The following is a 15,796-nucleotide window of genomic DNA, read 5'->3' as shown; positions in this document are numbered from 1 at the left end:
GTGTTTGGATCAGGTCCACAGTGGGCATAAAAGGGAAGTGGCTGCTCTTCTTGTCCTATTTTTCAGGCCCTGGGATTTCTTCCCTCTCTCTGCCCTTCCAACCCAGCTGTTCATAGAAAACTTGCATAAAAAACAATTGTTTGGGTATTGTGAGGTTTTCCAGAATTTCAGCATAAATGACTCATTTTGTAATGCATTGTTGTTCGTTTTAATTTCCAAGTGCAGACCGAGAATCTTCTCCCTCTTTCCTGCTCTGCAGTACTGACACTGGCTGAATATAGCATTCAAAACTATAATAAACAGGGCAGACTTCCACTAAAGTCCACACTACTGAAAGCTTCTGCAATAATACAGATTGATATAGCTTGTGTTTCCTTACTCCCCTCAAAAGAAGCCAGGCACTTAAATCTTTCTGAGAAAAGGAAGCACAACAGAGAAAATTATTTTAGCAGGATATGAAGTTAGCCAGAGGTGTGGATTTTAAGATGTTACTCACTTGCAGCACAGTGGAAGCCACATCAGATAGTCATTACAGGAGACTTATTATCCAAGTGATTGTTTCCATTTTTGTGAACATCCCACAACTTTTTGATCAGAACCACAAATACGTACAAAAGAAAAATGTTAAATTCTTTCCCTCTCCTGTCCCACTGCTGCTGGTGCCTAGAAAAAAAAATACAACAAATTTGTAGACTTTCTCTCTCTTGCTTTACAGTCTCTAGCCTTCTATGAAGATAGATCATAACTGCCTTCAACTTGTAAGCAGTGATTTCTTTGCCACATACACCATGTATAATATAGTGGGTTAAATTAAGTGGTTGTATGGGATCTTCACAGCACAACTTGTGCAGTAATCACTGTGTGCAAATGTCTATGGTTTGCATTTTGTGGAAAGACAGACTAGATCATTATGGCCCCTTCTGACCTTAAAGCCTATGAATCTATGAACTTGCAGAAGAATCTATGGGCCAAATTTTGAGCAGTAATGAGCACCTACAGTTCACAAAGAGCTAAATAGAAGGTGATGGGACTGGGCAGCTTTCAGAATTTGGCCAAGGATGAAACATGAGAGTTTGGAGTTTTAGACTTTGGAGTTTTTCTGCCTAAAACGCAAGCTTTATTTTGGAAGTTTCTTTTTTAGTGTTTTGTGACTTGTCAGGCATGCCACAAAACACATCTGTTCAACAGGGTTTCTGGAGAAGGCCAAGACTATGCCTCTTATATGATGAAAGGGTAAAGGATGCAGGGCTCCCCAGCCAAATTCCTGTGGAAGTGATTTTAAAGCTGCTGAAGTTTATTCAGTTGTATTTATTGTATGTTTAATTATAAGAGAGCACCTAGGAGCTTGGATAGGAGCCTTTCTTATTTTAAAACTAAATAAATAAATGCAAATAAAGGTGTGAATATTTTTATTCAATCACTAGTTCTAGAATTTCATTGACAAACCCTCTGCTGTCCTATCCCTTTAAATGTTTGAGTTCTCTACAGTGTAAAACCTCACTTCCGTGTTAGTTTCAGTTTTGATGCCAGAACAATAAAGCAAGCACAGCACACAAGTGTGTGTCTATCAACTCCCTCTGTGTCAGTCCCTCTATCTCCTTCTCCGCTGGCTCCAGAAATATAATAAGACCAAGATTTCTCATCTTTGCTCCCATAATTGTTTCATTTCACTCCTTTATTACCTGGAGATGTCTTTCATGACTGATTTACAAATGTACCTCATATAGTTACAGACTGCCAGATGAGAGCAGTGTATATTCAGATACACATGTTAAGTCTGATAAAGTTAATAGAAGTTATGTGCCCACATCTGGGGGCAGAGCTGAGGCCCCTTAGAGTGTGGAACATAAACTTAATAGCTACCCTGAGGTCAGCTTTGCTAATAAATTGTACGTTTGATGGATGTTAGATAATTCAAAGACAAGCTCCAGATACAGAGTAACTGCTGAAAGAAGTAATGGGCCAGATTCTACTTGCACGAACACCAATGTAAGAAAGATCAGAATCTGACACAACAGGAGAGATTCAGGCCCAGATCCAAATAACCCTAAGCTTTGTAGTACTAGTATGCACAAAAATAATGCATGTCTATAATAATGGTAATGGAGCATACAAATCAGATTATAAATAAAGAACTTCATTTAGAACCTTCTCTCGTAATCCATTTAAAACATTTTCTTTTGTACTCATCTACGGCTCCTCCCCACAAGCACATTGTAACAGTTACATTAGGGATGGCTGCAATGGGGACAATGTGCTTAGAGTTCCCAAGTTTCATAGAATTACAAACGCAGCATTCTCTCTATTTTCTTGGAATTTGTCCTCATTTTAGAGATTATCCCTCAGGATTATTTCTATTTGTCAGCATCTTCCAAGGCTCTCCCTTTACCATATCAAATGAAGACTCCTCTTTACCCTAGAAGATTAATTAGAAAGTCTGTTCCCTAAGCCTTTCTTTTTAGATGATATCAGCCTTCTTCCTCCTCTATTTTCCCCCATCCCACCAAGAAGGTAAATATGATTCCATGCCATGATGAGGAGGCTTAAATGTCCTTATATTGCAAATAACTTTTCCATCTTTAGCCAAAACAAGGATGTTCTGCAAAATATTTAATAGACCTGGCAAATTGGACTAAAGGATCCTCCACTCTCCAAATTTACGGAGAGGAAATTAAAATGTATATAGGTTTAAAAAAAAGCAGCTTATTTTAAATAATTGAGAGGACTGCCAGCTTTTTAAACTTTGCAACCCACTCTTAAATCAGGACCCTAGTCTCTTCCAGTGTCATTCCATTGGTATGCTTGCCCCATGGAACCATATGAAGTGTACACATCTAAATGGAAAGAATAACCATCTTCATAGAATTGTAGGAACTCAAACTAGAAAAGAGCCATGATATCGCCAAGTCCACCTCCGTGCCAATACTGGCTTGTTCCCTCTGGTACATGTTCTAGTGCAGTCTAATTTAAACATCCTAGTAGCAATAGGACTGACCTGAAAAACTTCCCAAAGCTTAGGGTATTTGGATCTGTGCAGTACAGGGACAGGAGTCAGTCACAACTTCCACATACAGGATTTTGGTTTAGACTCCCCTCTAGACCCAATCAACAAGGCTTCCAACACTTCACTGGGGAGACTATTTCTGAATGTAGAAGCTCTTGTCGACAGGTTACAGAGTCACAGGAGTGCATTCTTAGGGTTGAGAGTCACTGAGAAAAGTAATGTGCAATAACAGAGCTAGTGCCGTAAGCGATGTGGTTTTTCGCAGTAATTGTATGCAGAAATTGGAGAGAACTTCCTTTCCATATCACGGTGCTCTCAATATTTCCTATGTCTGCCACAGCACACAACTATGGTAACCGTGGAATTACAGTTCTTGATGTTTGACCCACTTCTGTGTTTCTTTTCTATAAAGAAAGGGATAAAATAATTCTCCTCTCACTCAGCTGATGGAAGCACATGACCCTTGGATTCCTGGGGACCTGATCCTACAAATGCAAAGCCCCTAGTGGGAGGCATTGGGCTCTCTTAACTTCAGTTGCTATTAGCCTGTTTTGAGGTACAAAACAACTTCAGAATTGAGCTCTGTGTGAGCATAGAGAATAGAAACACTTTCCTGGTGTTTTTCTTTCCAGAACTGCTACAAAATAGCCGCTAGATGGGTGAAATATGTGAATAATACATATCTGGCCTAAGAAAACCTTTCACCTGTTCAAAGGCTACTTGTGATAGGATATGCAAATTTCATAGCAAAGTGAGCTACTTGGTATGCTTATCTGAATGTCAGTAACCAGAATGTTCTTTTGGCTCGTAACTAGCTCAAAGCAGTGCTGGTTGTGAGACAAGTCTGAAATAGTTGGGTTTACATCCATATGAAACCAATTAACTTATATTCACAAACAGATCAATGGCAGAGGTTTTTGAACATCCCTTTGCATTGCACTGAGCATTCACCCTTATGATTTGCTGGCCTTATGGACTTCAGTAACTCAGCAAGAGGTTATGGGTGAGGTTCCGAAGTCTGTGATCTGCACGTCCTGATGATCACGATGGTCCCTTCTGGCCTAAAGGTCTGAGAGTCCAAATTATACTTTTTCAATATGCTTATTAACATGATTATGTTTGTAGTATTCTTGCTTTTCAGAGGTCTCTCTACTATGATTGAAGTGACCTTTCTTCAATAAATTGTAGACCCCCATTTGAGAATATAAATATACTAGTATACCAAAGCTCTGACTTTGAGGTCTGTGAACTAATTTCATTATCATAAATGATCTACACATCTTTATGTCCCTCAGTTAAATATAGTCTAATAGTTTTCATGAACCTAATCATTCATGATATAGCATTTGTTTTGTTTTTAGTAGTATTCAACTGGAAATATTTATTGCTGAAATGAAAACATCTTATATTTGAGGACCTTAAATCTCTGATATATATTATCATCATGGATTTTTTGGACAAATATCCATACTAATGCTAAATCTCTTTCCTAAAGTGATAAAGAGGTTTACTGTAACCTCTTAATGTTTAATGTATCCAGTGCAAGCTCTGGGAGCCGACTTGAAAGTTGAATAACAAGGGCAGAAGGTACTTGAAACTAATCTGGTTTTGGAATAATCCAAGAGAGAGTTAAAGTAAAATAAGGAAGAAGCATATTATGAGGTGTGTTGTTACATCCCCTTGTTCCTCTTTTGTTTCCAGCCTTTGTTTCTCTTCCTTTCCCATTACTGTAGATAGGATACTATGCAAACTGCTCCCTTTGCCTAAAGGACTTCTGTCAATGCAAGCATTCTTCTAGCAAAGGTCTTACTACTATATCCCCATAGCCTTGCTATTCATTACTGCCCTTCATCCAGTAAAACACTTATGGATAGGCTTTAAATTAAGCATATGGGTACATCGTATTGACTTCTGGATCGGGTCTGACTATGCAACCCTGATGCTTGTGTGAGTAGTTCCAGAGAAAGCACCAATCTGAGTTGCACAGTTGGTCGGGGTTCACTTATGGCCCTTTCCTACATTCTTATTGGTTCCCACTGCCATTCAAAAAATAAAATCTCACTTTAAAATGTCTGAAACCAGTCAAAATCCCACTTCCACTCTGAGGACCAGCACAGCTTCAAGCTGCTGGGACTGACTTGGTGACATCTTGGCATACAAACACCATGGTAATGTGTGCCAAAATAACTGGCACATACTCAGTCAATTTGCCAGGAAGACCTGCTGCTGATCTAATATGGCAACATGCCAAGTAATACAGCCCTTCGCAGAGTCCTTAGCGCTGAAATTTGGCCCATGGTCAAAAGTTAGCAAGATCCACTACCACATACCATAAAACTACCTCTGTGATCCCTCTCACAGCCTTGTTCAACCCAACGTGCCAACAGACCTGACAGTTGTTTAAACAGTATCACAGAATCTTTTGCAAACAGAGTTTCTCACTAATGTTTAATTAAAAATGAAGCTTGTCACAGCTTACCATCAACGTGCACAGTGTCTCCAAATACTATGATTATGCTGGCAGATAAATTGATCAAACTTCTTCAGTATAAATGTGAGTTTATATCACGTACGACTCAGGCTAGGGATGAAAGTGCTGTACTACCCACTGTTACATTAGCTAATGATGCTGGTAGAAAAGATACACAAAATTGTAAGATTGAGCATAGCTCTGAGCTGGAAGCTTAAATTTAGTTTTTAGTCACATGATTATTCTTAAATGGGATATCTAGTTTACAGTATTTGAAAATCACCTTTATTTATGCGTGTATTACAGTTTCCTTTTCTTTATCATTGATCCTTCTTTGGATGCAAACTGTCAAAAAAAAGCCAGTGATTCAGTTATCCCACATTTTATGATAGTGCTACATGCATCCAGTAACTCGTACTGCTTTGTGTAAAATGTGCAAGGTACATGCACACACTGCTCCTTTTTTCTTTGACCCATTCCCAGAGTAGCATACTCCCTGGTACATTAGAATCCAGATGCCCATTGTTACTGCAATGCCCCAGCATGCCTATTTCTAAAAGAAATCAAACCAGCTTCTTGAGTGTAAATGAACCGTTCATTCAGACTGTCATTCTCAAGGAAATGTTAATCCAAAATCATGTCTGCTTTGCAATACTAGTAATTGCACAAATTCAGTGGCATCCCATGCTCCACCCCTGCTGTACTAGCTCTCATTTTTATATCTAAAAGGATACCGCAATTTTCAGCTAAAAACAATACATTTTATATTTTACTAACAACATTCTTGGTCTTAACCCCCCCCCCCCCCCGAAAACTCTGTATTGCTTTGATGTGACTTAAAAGAACTATGTTCAAATTCCCTATAAAAGGGACATACATATGAATCTTGTTTCAATACAGGATATAAAGGGATTTGTCAAAAACTGTTGCAATTTCAGTGATGCAGAATAACTACAGTGCTATTTGCTGTGCTAATTCAATGACCAAATTACCGATATAGCTATGCTTTTTCCACTGCATTGGCTCTGACAGTCTCAAACTTTCCCTCTCCCCAATGCCCCATGTGTTTTTCTATTGTGTTACTATTATTGTTTTAAACTTAAAAAGAAAGAGCCCTAAATACGAGCTTTGCAGTCTATTTAGCAAATCTTAAGCTTTTTCTTCAGAACAGACGGGCTAAAGGGGTTTATGAAGTCTATGTAAATTATCCAGCCAGATTAGACCATTTGATAAAGATGTAGATCACAGTACACAGCTTGCATCTGTGTTCCAATCTGCACAACACTAATGGAAAATTTCAGCATATTTTATTGTAGAATCACCAGAAGATCCAGCCAAATCAAGAATTAAACCAACTCACTGCACTCACAAGAGGCTGATGGAATGTGTATTTGAAAGGGTTTAGGCAGGAAAGAATAATATATTTAAAGTATTTTAACAAAAATCTGGGAATCAGGTAATTCATCCTTACAATAAATCCATTATCTGGTTCACTTAACAGAATCTATTCCCATAAGGTAACCAGTATTTTGAGTATTACTATCAGATCTTGGAACAATTTTCCATTCATAAACCTTAATGAGTGAAACTGGGTTTTTTTGTATCACTATCAGTTATTTTATGAATACAGTATTGCTTTGTTAGCTGGGTGAAGCAACGTTCTCTCAGGGCCTGATTTTGCAGTGGCTTTGTATACAAGACCCCTCCTGAAGTCAGACATAATCTGACTGTTATTCCTTTGATTTATTATTTTGATTTTGTTTTTTTTAAATCACAGCATTTCAAGGCATATGTTGACTCAGGTATGAATATTTTGAATAATACATGGTATGGCACTATGTCAAATACTTGTACTGGGCCCAATACATATGTCCTCATTTAGGCAAAACCAGTGTCACTGATTCCAGTTCATACTGAGTAATGTGACTGCCAATGTACAACTGGAATGAGATCTCTCAGTTCACCAAACTTCAGCCCAACTTCAGTCGGTCACCTGCTCGAAGTCACCAGTCTCACCTTTTGAGTAGATCCACATCTAAGAGGATAAGGGTGAAATATGGAGAGGATAAAAGACTTGGGAAATGAATGAAAGTGATTATCAGTTTGTGTAAAAATGGAAGAACAGAGTACCAAGTTGGTGGAAATTCAAGAGAAAAGATGAATGGTGATGATCAACTGGTACAGAGATAGGAAAGGAGGACAGAAAGATAACACTGAAGGTGAAAATAGATTTAGCCTGAGGAAACAACCACAGCACCTGAAGAGGGCAAAAGACAGATACATCAAGATGTACATGGAGAAGATGAAACAAGGGAGAATGACAAAGGAGAAGAGAGTAAAACTAAGGCTAGGGCTACACTAGAGAGCTTATAGCAGTGCAGCCGCTGTAGCCTCTCTAAACCAACAGGAGAGAGCTCTCCTGTCGATTTAATTACTCCAGCCCCCACAAGCAGCAGTAGCTATGTTGGTGGGAGAAAATCTCCTGCTGACCTAGCACTATCCACACCTGCACTTAGGTTGGTGTAACTTACGTCGCTTAGGGGATGGCTTATTCACACCCCTGAATGACATAACTTATACTGACATAAGTGGTAGTGTGTACATAGACTAATAGACAACATACTTGTAGTAAGATTGGCTTGCATGGAGTTTGCTTTACAGTACATTTGAATCTACTAATTAATGGTGCTTCTAGTAACAACCACCAAAGTCAGAAAAAACAACAAGGAGTCCTTGTGGCACCTTAGAGACTAACAAATTTATTTGGGCATAAGCTTTCGTGGGCTAAAACCCACTTCATCAGATGCATGGAGTGCAAAATACAGTAGGGAGGTATAAATAGACAACATATGAAAAGATGGGAGTTGCCTTACCAAGTGGGGAGTCAGTGCCAACAAGCCAATTCAATTAAGGTGGAAGTGGGCTATTCTCAACAGTTGACAACAAGGGGTGGAAGTCAGAAAGGGTGGAAAGTGAGAGGTTTTCTAGCTCTGTATAGGCAAAGAAGGGCAAAACTATGCACATGCCTCTGACCCTAGCTCCTTTGAATGTTACAGACTACACATTTTATTTTGGATGGTGCCTGCTATAGAAGAATGGATTATGGCCTGCAACCTATTAAGCTTACTTGCAGCTCTGATGTACAAGCATTTAAGGACTGATCCAAAGCTCACTGAAATCAGTGAGAACCTTTCCATTAGCTTAAGGGTCTGATCCAAGGCCCCCTGAAGGAGCAATTGAAAATGCATTTTTGTATAGGTAAATAGGTTGTGTTTATTCCACAGAGCTATGTAGTTTGCTGTTTGTATGGAATCTGTTCATTCCTGCACAGTGCTTTGAGACGGTCATTCAAAAGCATTTATGTAACTGCTACAGAATGTACAGACCAGTGTACGAAGGAGCATACACCACGCAAGTGGGTAGGGCATCATAGGGAATCACTGTGTTTTGTGAATTCAGTGTAACAATATTAAAAAAGGGGCTACATTGACAGCTGGGCTGAACTGAAGGATGACATGCAGCCCTAGCCAATTGTGTTAATTCAAACTCCATATGAATATTATATATTTTATTCTAAACCCACAAACAATAATAAATCTGATCTACACAGCATAGGCTGTAAATCCAGTCCTTCGGCCAAATGAAAAGTGCTTCTTAAAGGTTTCTGTGTGACACCATCCTTCAGAAGGGAGACCTTATGACTTCCGCTCTTAAAGGTTATTGAGTTCTTGATTTCATCTTCAGGCTTGAGATAAGAAATACTTTCACTTGGCAATAGAAAGAGCCATAAGAAGTGTCCTGGCATTAAGGTAAAAATCAGTTCATGCAGTAACTGGCTCTGAGATTGTGAGAGTATATGAGACAGAGAGAGAATGCTTTATCAAACAGTCTTCCTTTGTACTATAAACATACTCCCACCTTTGAAAGCTTTAAAATAAAAGGTTAAAGGAGTTAGTCTAAGTAGTGCCCAGTGATTTTTGATCAGTGAGGAGGATATTTCATTATACAATTGGCTTATCTGCTGTAATAAAATGCATGATGCTTACTTAGGATCTACACATCTGCTACTCTCAATATCTAGTGATGATCTGGCACTTCTCTAGTTCCGTTAGTAATAGTTTTAGATGACACTATGAATGCAAACTCATTGCACATAATAAATGTTCAAGGGTGTTTACACACTCAACTTCCTATGCAGTGCACACAGAAAACAAAAGGGAGCATATATACCCAGACAGTTATTTGCTGATTTAAAGTGTGTACTTTTCTTAGATTTTCATATATCCATAAGTCACTGTCTTATGGGCTCACTCACCAGCCCATAAGGAAAAACATCACTCTCCAGCCCCAAGAATGCAGTCCCCTTTTCTTGAGGCACTCAGTTTGATTTCTTCAGAATAAACCAATGTACCACAAGTTCCACATATCAACCATGTCCCTGGTTCCTGCAGAGGACTTTGGGTCAATCTACTCCCTGTTGGGTTACATACCTAACACCTAAATGTCACATATAAACTGGCCTTTTTTTGAGGGTCTCCTGCAGGAGCCTTCCTACTCCCTTCAGCTCTCCAGCACAACTGAGCTACTCGGTGGCTTTTATGAGGACTAGATGATTTTTGAAGCAATCACCTGGCCTCACCTAGGAGACTGCTGACTAATCAAGGTGGAGCTGATGTGAATCCCTCTTAAAGGGACAGCTACCCTGCAGTATAGTCAATATCTGATTTTAACGAATATTGGCAGACAGTTTGGAATGTTACAACAAAAATCAACATACCTCTCCTACCAGATCTGGATATGAATAGGCTTTTTCTAAGAGAAAAGAATTAGGGCTAAGCTTAAAATTAACAGAGCTTGAGCATGAAAAGTCTTAATAAAGTCAAAGTTCTCAAAAGGACCGTTTGCTTTGTTGTGCAATGTTGTGAGGCATGATCTCCATACACATACATACACAAGCATGAACACACACAACTGCCAGTTTAGGCCACATTTCTGCATCACTAAATTCAATGCAAAAAAGGATCAAGATGCTAAAGCCTGTTTTTCTCTGCCTGAATTGATGATCTATGCCCAGATCCAGCAACATACTTAAGAGCATGTATAATGTTAAGCACATACATAAGTATTCTGTTGTATCAATCCCTGTGATGCTGTATTTCCCTCAAACACTTAAGACAAATACTGCCCTGTAAAGATTCCTGCAGACTGAAAATTTAGATTTTGGACATTCACACTGGAAGGAAAATAAATAGAAATAGAGAGTCATACAGGCTATTCCATTAGAAACAGGAAAAGCCATATACAATTAGAGCTGTGCAAATAACTGATTTTTCAGTTTTCAGGCTGATCCAAAAAGTTTTTTTTAATTGTCTTGTGTTGATCCACAGCCATTTAAAAAAAAAATCAGGAACTGTAAAGTTGGGTCAAATGAAATGGTTTGTTCAAACTGAAATGAAACATTTCATTTCATATGAGGTGTTCTACATAAATAAAATGGAAGTGAATTTTGAAATCAAAAGTTTTTTTTTAAATTTTGTTTGGTTTTGACCAAAACAAGTCAATGAATTCAACAAAAGGGTTACCCAAATCTGCTTTTTTTTTTCCAGCACAAAAAAATGAACAAAAAAAGTTTTGACCAAAGAATTGCACTGAGTTCCGTATACAATATATTTCAGTTATACAAAATTGCTTAATTTTATACTTAATCAGCAACTTTGATCATAGAAAGAATGGCTGTTCTTCTATGAATTACATTGACTTTGCATGATCTAATAAGGAGATCAGGGATATTTATTTAATTAGACACACAGAAACACCCATACAAAGTTATCACAAAGATATTCTATAAATTAAAGGTTGGAATAAACCAATGGCATGTATTCTGCAGATGTATTAACATAAGTATTTCTAAAACACAAAGTAAAGCAGCGGTATTATTAGTCAAGGCTTCACATATCTTCATGCTGCCTCCATGGCATCCTTGCATACTCTTTCATTTTCCCATAGAAGCCTTTCCCTCTAGGTGCTCCATGGCAATCAGGATCTGCAGAGCTTGCAGCAGCATTAACTCAGGCTCTGGGCCTGTTCCCCCAAGAAGACAGTGTTGTATGCAAGTGACAGTAAATCAGCCAATGACAGAAGCTATGCTGTCGAAGGTGAACATAGGCATAGATGCATTGCAATTTTCTGCAGGACTGAAGGATCTGTAGGTTTGGAATGACTTCCACCACCCCCACCCCAACCCATTCCACCCACAGAGGCCAGTTTGTCAGAAATTCCATGATGTGAACCTCATTGGGTCCCTATAGCCCTTGCCACTGGTATTGTCATGGATGGGGACAATCCTGTCCTTAGAATCTTGCAGAACAATTCTGTTTTATCATTTTTATAAATTAAATGTAAAAGATACAACATACCAGAGGTGTTTTAGTGTTGTGGGAGAGGGGTTCATTTGGATTGCATAAAGATTTAAGAGCTAATTTGACATGTTTTGTGTATTTCTTAAAGGACTACACAACATGTTTCTTAAAGTCCCAGAACATTTATAGAAACAGCATAATCGGGAATTAAAGATGTTCTGCATTTTCACAAGACAATTGATGAGTCCAGGGTCAATTTTCTCTGTTTTCCCCACTGCCAAACTATTCAGTAACTGTGCATATTTTAAGGCCCAGTATCTCATCGTTTTGGAATGAGTCAAAAACTATGTCAATTAAGTTTTCCTTTGCCTTTTTGTTTGTTTGTTTGTTTTCAAAGCATATTTGGAAATATTTACTCAACTTATAATAATTTTCACTGCAAAATGTTTACTTCTGAATTTCAGGCCCTTTCATGTTATGGACCAGATTCTGATACCCTTTCTCTGTCAGTACATTAAAATCAAATCATATTGCAAACTTGACAGCAGCTCTGATTAAAGGTTTTATCTACTCTCAATTATTTTTTTAAAGCAATGGGAAGTAGCTGTATGGATGCCCGAACCTGTGTAAGTGCTAGATTGGTCACAGTATCATAACAGACCAACTTTCTGAAAAAAACCTACTACTCAACAGGAGGAAGGGGATCATAATTTGGCCCTTTAGTAAGAAGCATTGTGCTGCTGATTTGAGGGAGGACGATGTTATCATTGTGGCACTGATTCATGACAACTTTAATTGCTTTGAAATGCTAGCAATGGAAAGCACGCTAATCCTCAGGTGGTGTAAACCAGTTTAGCTGTATTGACTTATATGGAGCTATACTCATTTACACCAATGGATGATCTTGCCCTGTGCGCTGTTGCCTGATTTATTGATTATAAATTGATTACATTGGTTATATTGATTATTTAGAATCTCCAGTTGTCAAGTAATTAGACTTCTGAGGTTTAGTCAGTTCTAGCCCCAGAATCGTGCACAAGAGACTTATGATTATTGTCTGGTTGGCACCCTGATGTATACTCACACTGAGGGCAAAGGTGTTTTTTTTAAGATTTTTATGAACATTGCTAGTAAAAACACAAATTTTCCAATCCAAACGAGAATGTAGCTAGAGTTCAGTGTCACTTTGGTGTTCTCCCATATGCATATTCACACAATTCTCAGGGAGATCTACAGAGGGAAAGGGAGGTCTTTCCAGAATGCCAAGTAAGTCCAATGGTCAAGGTTTCCCACCTAAAGCATGACGGAGCCTATTACATGGTATGGTGGCTGCCATGACTATTCATAGGCGAGTTCTGCCTCCTTTTCCTACAACTAACTTCCTCTTCCTAATACTGTTGGGTTGTTCTTATTCTATGGAATAGTATATTAATTATCGCACACATATTAGCCTATGCATCAGTTATTTACTATGGCAATATTGCGGTTGTACATCTGTTCATGTTCCCATCTCAAAATACCCAACATTGGCATACGCTGACTTCTTGCAGTTACCTGTCAGCATTTTATGCAAGATCTCAGCAAAACTAATATCGCAAAATAACATTTGATGCTCTCTTGTGACTTTGGTCACTGCTTGTCAGCTTACTTATGCTCAGGTTCGTAGGCCTGACTGCCTTATGCTAACTGCTTACAGGTTTGAGGCCTGCAGGTTTCTTGCATTTCTGCTGGGTATAACATCCTTGCTGTCCTAAAATCCAGCAATACTCTCTGTAAGCCACAATGCTAGAAATACTGCACGCTCACTAGGAAAAATTCAGTGCTGTACAGCTCTGCTAAGTTTTGCTAGCATAGCTGTAGTCAAAACACCATAGCAAATTAGTTCACTAGTTATTATATACGAGTGCAGCTACAACATTGCTCGCATCAGTGTAAACGATAGTCCAAACTGGACTCAGGAATTTTCAACCTCATGTTATACACTCCCAGTCAACAAAGGACTTGATGACATACTGAGAAAAACCCTGTAAGCTAGTCTAGACTGCACCAACTGCTAGCACCAATGCAGCTCCAGCCATTACTAACAACAGGTAAAAGTCTGATGCAGAGGACAAGGCTATAATGGGCCTTTAATGAGGACTACTGTCAAGTGGCATTACTGGAGGGTCCCATGGGACCTAACTCAGTGTGAAATAACATCATGAATATTTGATGTGAACAGCACTGGAGAAGTGGGAATATCATTAAGAACATTCCCTTTAATTATTGGTTCCCACCCAACATTCTGTTTTGTAACTTTTATTCACAGTCCTCCCCCACTACATTCCTTAGAAACCAATCTGGGACTTTTTAACTTACTTTTAGTTCAAGGCAACTGAACCAAGCCCAATGGAAAAAACTAGATCCATTTACACTTCAGAATAGTATTAACTAATCTTGAAATGAAAAACAAAACAAAAACAAACAAAAAAGTGAAATTAAAGCTGGCACCGAAACTAACAAATGTAAGAACATTTTGATTAAAGGTTACAAAAATGAATCCTTTTGCCTGGCACTGAATCATATTCAGTTTGTAACATTGCCCACTATTCAGTGGTCACTTGGTTTTTGCTACAATATCTGCATGCAGAAGGGTCAAGAAGAAGCTTCTATGATACCCTTAACTCAGGAGTTGCATGCTATTTCTGGTTTATACTAAAAATGTTTAAAGTCATGTACCTTTATTCACTTTTTTTAGTGTCACTGAAAGATGTTACAACTGCAAGAAACACCATTATGTACAAACTTACTATACAAAAAGGGCAGGAAGCCTTGTACAAAAACCCCTAAGAAATGGAGCTTTGTTTAATAAATATAATAGGGACTTGCATTCTTCATCACATCCTTTGTCCTACAAAATGTCAAAGTGCTCTATAGACTACAGACCTGATCCTCAGCAGCGACCAAGTGCACAAAACACTGGTGAGCAGATATATGCGTGTATAAGGGTGGTTATAAACCTTTGTGCTCCCCTGGGGCAGTGCCAGGACACTCTTAAGTGCTGACTCACCTAACACTTCTCAGAAGATGTCTAATCAACGTGGTGCTTATCCTGGTTGTGGGTAGTCTCCTCTAGGGACCCCAACACTGCTAAAAGCAGGGGAGCTGAACAGTAGAAAAGGCTGGCAACACTGGAAAATGTTTGAAAAATGTCCCTAGTGTAGACCAGGCTTCAGAGGGAAATTTCACTTTGCCAACAGCTCTGGATCGAAGCATTTGTAATTTAGCAGCTAAGTGTGACATGCTGCATTCCAAGGGGATTTCTTCTCCTTTTTTTGCAAAGCCAGAGCTAAGTGGAAGAGGGAGAAAAAGTGCAACAGCAATGTGCTACTATAGTTATTCTGTGCTGCAGTCTGACTTCAATTCATGACGATTTCAGTGCATAAAGCTCCTCCCACCTCCATTACTGGGCAGGCCAGAGACTGATTGCTTGAGAGCTGACAAGATCACAGCCTAAGACAGTATGGCCCTAGGCCAAGAATGGAAATTTAAAAAAAATATGATAATTCTTACCTCATATGAAATTTTGGTGCCAATTATTTGACTCTTTTAAGCATTAACCTCTAATTTGATCTTGCTTACTTCCCCCGTCTCCCACCCATCATTCTGGGTGTTGAAAGTTTTTATTGATTTGTGCAGTGCACTATGGAGGTGGGCGGGAGGGGGGGAGATTTAAAATAGGGAACTGGAGTAGAGGTACCCTTATCTTCCTGAGGAATACGCTTTTGTGAAAGGCCTTCTCACCCACCCTATTTAGGCATCTGAATCAAACATGGGCAGGATAATAAGGGCTTTAATTTTGTCCCCATTAACCTCTGCTGAAAGATTCCCATTGATTTCAATAGGAGCAGGCGCAATATGTAATTGAAGTAGAGAATGGAGTCAGGAATGCTACATTTCAGTACATTTGAATGTAATGAAGCC

This window comes from Lepidochelys kempii, chromosome 12, assembly GCF_965140285.1.
Source record: "Lepidochelys kempii isolate rLepKem1 chromosome 12, rLepKem1.hap1, whole genome shotgun sequence".
Lineage (NCBI taxonomy): Eukaryota > Metazoa > Chordata > Testudines > Cheloniidae > Lepidochelys > Lepidochelys kempii.
The sequence above is the reverse complement of the archived record's forward strand: the minus strand, read 5'-3'. Positions refer to the sequence as shown.